This window comes from Gopherus evgoodei, chromosome 4, assembly GCF_007399415.2.
Source record: "Gopherus evgoodei ecotype Sinaloan lineage chromosome 4, rGopEvg1_v1.p, whole genome shotgun sequence".
NCBI classification, from domain to species: domain Eukaryota; kingdom Metazoa; phylum Chordata; order Testudines; family Testudinidae; genus Gopherus; species Gopherus evgoodei.
Window position 1 is genome coordinate 133571507 of NC_044325.1, and position 8064 is coordinate 133579570.

Genomic DNA, 8064 nt, shown 5'->3' on the forward strand with positions numbered 1-8064 from the left:
TTTGGATAATGGCATCGTTAGTATACATATAAAGTTTGCTGACAATGTCACGCTTGGAGGGGTTGCCAGTGCTTTGGAGGACAGGATAAGAATTCAAAATAATCTTGACAGACTGGAGGAATGCTCTGAAACAGATAGAATGAAATTCAATAGGGACAAATGCAAAGTACTATGATTAGAAAGGAATAATCAACTGCACAAATTCAGAATGGGAAATGCATGCCTAGGAAGGAGTACTGCAGAAAGGGATCTGGGGGTTATAATGGGTCAAAAATTAAACACGAGTCAACAGTGTAATATTGTTGCAGAAGAGAAAAAAAAAAGCAAACATCATTCTGGGATGTAGTAGCTGGAATGTTGTGAGCAAGACGAGAAGTAATTCTTCCGCTCTGCTAAGCATTGATAAGGCCTCAGCTGGAATACAGTGTCCAGTTCTGTGCACCACACTTCGGGGAAAATGTGGACATATTGGAAAGAGTCCAGAAGCAACATAAATGATAAAAGGTCTAGAAAACATGACCTATGAGGAAAGATTGAGAAAATCTGGTTTGTTTAGTCTGGGGAGGAGAAGGCTGCGGGGGGACACAACAACCATCTTCAAATATGGAAAAGCGTGTTCTAAAGAGAAGGGTGATCAAATGTTTTCCTTAACCACCAAGGACAGGACAAGATGTAAGGGATTTAAATTGCAGCAAGGGGGATTTAGATTAGACTTTAGGAAAAACTTCTTAACTGTCAGAGTGGTTATGCACTGGAACGAATTACTTAGGGAGGTTGTGAACTCCCTCATTGGAGGTTTATAGGAATAGGTTGGATAAACACTTATTAGGGACGGTCTAAATAAGACTTAATCCTGCCATGAGTGCAGAGGACCAGACTAGATGACCTCTTGAGATCCCTTCCAGTTGGGCTCAGAGCTGGAGTCAACAGCTCAGTGGTCTATGAAGCCAAGGCAGGAGACAGGCCCACAGCACATTTAAATGGTGATCTAGCGGTGGGGCTGGAGGTCCTGGGTTCTGATGCCAGGCAGCCGTAGTGATGGAAGTAGAATATACACCGTGCCTGGGTCTCTGGCCTGCGGTGGGCAGGAGGGTGGAGTAGGTGGCTCCCTCTGCCCTTCCAAGCGCTGATATTTCAGTTTTAACATCGTTGGTTCGTTAAAATCTTTGCAAAGAAATTTACAATGGTAAAACAAGCTGCTGGTCGCTGCTTGTGCTCCTCAAGCTGTGCTGCTGACAGGGCTGTGTCTTTTAGCAGCCTTGGATTCCTGTAAAAGCAGCAAAGAATCCTGTGGCACCTTATAGACTAACAGACATTTTGGAGCATGAGCTTTCGTGGGTGAATACCCACTTCGTCTGATGCATGGATTCCTGTTCGTCCAGGCACCTGGGTGGTGTTTCCAGAACGGACGTGTGGCGGTAATTTCCTACAGGGGGGGTAGCTGCTTCTCCTCTTCTCCCTTCACCTGTGCTGGGAGGCTGGGACCGCTGCATGGAGAGGCTGCTGCTATCCAGCACTATGGTGAATGCTCTCTCCGCCTAACATTATTCCAGGGCTGTGCTGCCAGGGTCTGCAGAGAGCAGGATGCAGCAGAAAGCAGCGGGAACGGGCTGCACGCCAACAAAGCCAAATGCCTGGGGTTTGGGGTTGCGTCTGCGCTCCTTGGCAGTGCCCCAGGGAGCCATCGAGGGTCATCTGTGAGGCCAAAGGGTGATGGAATGTGTCCCTCTCCCAGCACTTCCGCTGGGGCTGGCCAGGGGCCAGGCCATCTGTTATCTCAACCCCGAAAGGCATTCCAGACCGTAAACACAAACACTCGGAAAACAAGCACACTAGCAGCCCCGGCGTGCAGCCCTGCATTGCAGAGACGGTGGTTGGGGAGGGGGGGCAGCAGTCTCCACATTCACAGAGCCCCCAACCTGCCCCTTCCTGTCCCCTGCCAATGAGCCGCCCTGGGCCCTTACGCAGCGCGATCCAGCCATGGTGTTGCTAGGCCTCTCCACCCCCCCAGAGAGGCAGGTAAACACTGTGCCCCCAACATTCCTGGCACAGCAGGAGGGTGGATTCCACATGCTCTTGGGCAGGTGCACATGGAGGGGAAAGAGGGGCTGGCACAGTCACTCACAGGCGCACAGGGACTGCTCCCTCCTAGGCATCTCAGAGCCACCCCAGCTCTGCGCTGAAGTGGAGGCTACTAGTTCTGTCGGGAGCATGTCACTTACCTCGGCTTCAATCTTCCTCCAAGGGAGCAGGAGAACTATGGCAGGACAACCGACAGGACTGGACCCCTGGATCCATTGGGTCCTGGATGTCAAAGCCAGAACAGACCATCGTGATCCTCACCCAGGTACTCCTGCAGGGAACCCGTCTCTCCTGCTAGAGCAGAGCTTTTAGACAGGGACAGCTGCTCTTGACTGAATGACCCCAAGAGTTGGAGAATCCCCCAAGCCCCTTGGAGCAGCTGCTCCAATTCCCCTCCTTCCTAAAAAATTGTACCTTTTTTCTAGTCTGACTTGGCCTCGCTCCAGCTTGTGGCCTAGGGAACTCATTCTGTCTCTGCTGCTGGCTTAAGGAACCTCCTCCCCTGCATCCCCCAGTGTCCTCTCCCATCTCTGCCCTCAGGAGAACAACAAGGGCCCATCCTCAGCCATTCTGCACGGGCAGCTCGCCAATGGAGTCCATGCGGGCCATGCTCTCTCATTACTTGTTTATGTGACTACAACTATAGAGGCAACTGGCGCCCAGGGACTTCTCCGGAAAGAGGATTTGACAAGCGATGCGGTAGGGCTGCTGGCTCGAGGAAACAGCCCCCAAATGCCCACAACAGATGAGCGGTGGCTTGACCTGGGACCCTCCCTGTGAGCCCTGCGAAGGCCAGTTTGGGATCCCAGGCACCTGCAACTAAAATCCCCCACAAACTCCCTCCTTTAGATGGCCCCCTCTGCAGGCTTTCACACTAGTGCCTCAGCGTCACCTCTCAAACAGGGAGGATAACCCTCTGAGCTCTTTGCAGGGGGGTGATGTGGTGGCTTTGCATGCTCGTACTCTGATACCAGAGGGATGGACCCCTTCCAGAGGTTCACGGAGAATTTCCATCCTGGTCCATTGATCCAGGGAGTGGGGGGCTCCCCCAGAGTTTGAGCTTCACCTGGGGAGGGGGAATGGGCCCTGGATGCTGCTGGGCTGGAGTAGGGATAAATGCAAACACTACTAACATGCTGCCCAGAGGCTGGGGGTGGGTTTGTTTTTCCATTTCTCTCTCTCCCCCTCCGGGGCTCGTGGCTGGAGGCCTGGGAAGTTACTCATCCAAACCGCAGGTCCCAGGACACCCTGTGTAAACAGCTGCGGCTCCAGCCTCTGCTGGAGCAGTGAGTGGGAGCTCGTCAATCCATCATCATCGCCCTGTCAATGTCCTGGGCGGGGGGGCAAAGAGACTTTGGGCAACAGGCCACACCCAGACCCAGCCTGGCAGGAGATGACCTTGTGTGACCCACTGCTCAGGGTGAGTCCCCTTGGGCCTGACCCCCTGGCAAGAAGAACTTGCTGTAGCCCCAGCTTGGGATCTGTAGCAGCTCCTGCTTTTCACCCTAGAGGCTCACGCTGCAGTCCCTGGTGGGGGCATCATGCTAGCAATGGCCAGTGAGAAAGCAGGGTCCTGAGAACACCTGCTCCAGGAGCTTGGGTTGTTCCTTGGGCAGTCACAATCCTCCCCCTGTGCAGAGGGGTTCATCTGCCCCAGGTAGAGTTAGCACCTGGCTAGTATTTGACCAGCCTGGCTGGGTTTTTTACAGATTTGCCAGAAAAATTAAAATCTGCACTTTTTCTTTAATGTGGGTCTAAAGATGTGCATGATTATCCCAGAACACTGGGATAGCTAATGTTAAAAGTTTCTGTGTCCCCCTAAAGATGCTGCAGTGTTCTCACTTCCGAGTTTCAGTGACAACAGATCAAAACTGTTGAACATACAGCAGCTCTCTGCCCAGTGCCCACCAACATGCAAGTGCACCGTGCGGGTGTGTGAGAGACAGTCTAAGTCACACAAGAGTGAGGAGACATGAGGCATATTAAATAATTGGGGTGATGGTATGAGTGGTCCCAGGACACCACCGAAAAAGAAATACTTGTATCAGAAACTGCACTTTCAATGGCTAAAGGAAACAGATTACAAAGACAGGCTGGCAAAATGTGCTGAGAAAACAAATGCCTATTTGTTATCACAGATGTTACCTCTTTATTTATCTATATCTATATCTATCTGTGTGTATTCTCTCTCTAGAGGGTTAGAAAACCTGCCTTATCATGGTAGACTCCAGGAGCTCGATCTATTTATCTTAGCAAAGAGAAGGTTAGGAGGGGACTTGATGACATAGGTACTTACATGGCAGGGCAGCCCAGAGGATTCTGGGGGCCTGGGGTCTTCGGTGGCAGGGGGCCCCCACTTCGGTGGTAATTTGGCGGCGGGGGGTCCTTCCACTCTGGGACTCCCCGCCGCCGAATTACCTCCGAAGACCGGGCTGCACTTCAGCGGCGGGTCCCGCTTCGGCAGTAATTCGGCAGCAGGGGGTCCCCACCGCGGGTCTTTGGGGCACTTTGGAGGCGGGTCCCAGAGCGGAAGGACCCCCCACCGCCGAATTACCGCCGAAGACCAGGCTGCACTTCGGCAGCGGGTCCCGCTTCAGCAGTAATTCGGAGGTGGGGGGTCCTTCTGGCCCGGAGTGGAAGGACCCCCCGCCGCCGAAGACCTAGAGCAGAAGAAGCTCCGGGGACCCAGACCCCATGAGAGTTTTCCAGGGCCTCCAGAGCGAGTGAAGGACCCCGCTCCAGGGGCCCTGAAAAACTCTCCTGGGGGAAATTGCCCCACTTGCCCCCCTCTCTGGGCAGCCCTGTTACATGGGGAACAAATATTTAATAACAGGCTTCTCAGTCTAGCAGAGGAAGGTCTGACATGAATGGCTGGGAGTTGAAGCCAGACAAAATAAGGTGCATGTGGTTAACAGGGCTTGTATTGAGGCAGGTCTCTGGCATGCGCTGTGCAGGGGTCAGACTGGATGATCCAATGGTCCCTCCTGGCCTTGGTTCCTATCCCCTTGAATGGCACTTTCTTGGTGTGGATTTCACACACCTCAGCCCTCTAGACGGACGATGCCAGGCCAGAGCGCTGGCCTGGGGCTAAGGGTGAATGGCAGAGCAGGTCCCTGGGGCCTGATGCGTGCGTTCAGTCACTGGCAGACAGAAGGGATAGCTAAGGCTGGGAATGCTGACTGGTTAAAATACAGCTATTCTAAGAGCTGTAAAATCATACATGCTTGAAATTTGTTGTGCCTCAAGGGAGGTAGTGAGTAAGCCAGAGATCCACATTTGGAGTTATTTGAGAAGGGGTTCCCAAGATCCAGCTCCCCTAAAAGTCACATTTACAAAAGTCACCTGGTTCTTCTAACACCCACACACCTGAGAGTCAGATTACAGGCCTGATCCTCCTCAAACTGATCTCAGCCACTCAGGCTGATCTGGCCCCCACAGCGCCTTGGTGGAAGCAACTTTTCTGGAATTATTCTGGGTAGACCTAAGGGTCCCAGACTGGGCCTGGCTGAGAAGAGTGCTCTCTGCCAACAGCTGCCCCAGCCCTGCGGTGGGCTGCCTCCTCTGGGGACTCCATTAGGCCTTGTTTAGTCCCATGGCTTACGGGGCAACCAGGAGTCCAAACAACAGTCCTGCAGCCTCAGGCCACATCTCTGGCCCTACCCCTGCTCTCTGCTTTGCACCACTTTGTCCGGCTGCTGGCAGGGGAACCCAGGCCCTTCCCCTTTTCTGGGTTCTAGTCCAAGGACCCAGCCAGCAGGCAACGGCTGGTTGTACAGACCCACCTCTGCTTTCTCTCTGAGCCTCTTCCTGCCCCAGCCGGTCTGCAGGCCTTTCCCACGCCCCTTCCCGCACCCAAGGTCTCCATGGATTCCCCTCAGTCTCCTCTCTTCCTTCAGGCCCTGGATGGAATGGAGCCACCAGTACCAACTTCACCTCCTTCCCCACTCCCCAGGCCTCAACTCGAGAGCTTCACTTATTGTCCCTGACTCTCTGCTGCTCAGCTCAACCCCCACACCCCAGAGCTGGGATTTTGAGTCCTACCTCAGAAGCGAAGTCCTCTCCTCTAGCCGTTCTTAAGCTCCCTGCTCCCCTCCATGCAGGGCTTTCTCAGCCCTTGTGTGATGAAGTGGGGCTGTTCTTAATGTTTCCCCTAATACTGTGTGGGTGCCTCAGTCAGGACCGGTGCTAAGGGTTTTAGCGCCCTAGGCGCACGGCAATTTCGCCCCCCCGCGCCCTGGTCCCGTGGCTCCAGTGGAGCTGCCGCAGTGGTGCCTGCGGGAGGTCCACCGGAGCCGCAGAAGCAGCTGACTGTCCGCAGGCACGACTGCGGCAGCTCCACGGGAGCTGCGGACCAGCAGACCCTCCGCAGGCACCACTGCAGCAGCTCCACCAGAGCCACCTGCCGCCCTCTCCAGCAAAATGCCACCCACCAATAATCCTGGCGCCCTAGGTGATTGCCTAGGCTGCCTAAATGGAAGCGCCGGCCCTGGCCTCAGTTTCTGGCCAACCCTCTGTCGCCTGGCAACTAATGGCTGGGCCCTTCCTCCTTGCAAGGGGATGCTAAAGATGTGGGAGAACAAAGAGGTCAGGTGACCTCCTGGCCCAGGAAAGGAACTTAGAAGAGAAGGACGGGCTGGAGGAGGTTTCAGTTTGGAGCTGGCTGGGGATGGGGAGTGAGGGCAGACGTGGGGGTCTGACTCACTGGGCCCCAGAATGAGCCCCGGCTGAGGGGTCCCATTCTCAGTACCTACAAGCTCTGTTTTAGGGCGTGTTCCTGTCATCTAATAAACCTCTGTTTTACTGGCTGGCTGAGAGTCATGTCTGACTGCGAAGTTGGGGTGCAGAACCCTGTGGCTTCCCCAGGACCCTGCCTGGGTGGACTCGCTGTGGGAAGTGCATGGGGGGCATATGCTGAATGCTCCAAGGTCAGACACAGGAAGGTGAAGCCATGTGAGCTTCTTGCCCTGAAGACAGTCTGCTCCAAGGGAGAGGAGGCTCCCCAAAGTCCTGAGTGGCTTGGTGAGGAGAAGTTCCAGAGCATCCGTGACACCTTGTAAGGAAATCTGACTCCTCACCAGATGGACCTGCTAACTGACCTACTTAACATCCCTGCAGGTGAGCACTCAGGCTCCTGTTAACCCTCTCAGAACCAGCACAAGGTTTAGACTCCATTTCAGTCCACATACTGTGGAGTCCTGCCTTGCAGGAGCTTTCTGAGACAGGGTTTCATTCCTGGTTCTCCATCGGGCAGTCTCGCCCTCATTGAAGAGCTCTTCACGGTGCTCTAAACTCCACATGCAGGCTCCGATTAGGAGTATTACCAAGGAAATTAGCATTGAACAAACAGAGGGAAGGTGACAGATGCCAGTAAGCAGCTGGGTTAATGCAGTCCTGCTCCTCAACTGGTTCCTGGACAACGGGACTGACTGTGATCAAAGGAAAGCAAGTCGCTGGGACATTTGGTCCAGGGGTTCCAGCTACACAACCCCTAACATGAGCTGCTGAGAGCATTTTCAGATTCTGCTGACTTTTGGGAGGGCAGAGCTAGGGAATGGGGGGCTGGAGCAGTGCGGGGTATTGGATCAGTGCAGGGATGTAGGGGTTTGGAGGGTGTGGGGGGGATCAGTGCAGGGATGTGGGGGTTTGGAGGGCATGAGGGGATCAGTGCAGAGATGTGAAGGTTTGGAGGGTGTGAAGGGATCAGTGCAGGGATGTGGGGGTTTGGAGGGCATGGGGGAATCGATGTGGGGGTTTGGAGGGTGTTGGGGGGATCAGTGCAGGGATGTGGAAGTTCGGAAGGTGTGGGGGGATCGCTGTGGGGATGTGGGAGTTTGGAGAACGTGGGGGGATCAGTGCTGGAATATGGGGATTTGGAGGGCATGGAGGGATTGGTGCAGGGATGTGGGGTTTGGAGGGTGTGGGCAGATCAGTGCAGGAATGTGAAGGTTCAGAGGCTGTGAAAGGATCATTGCAGGGACGTGG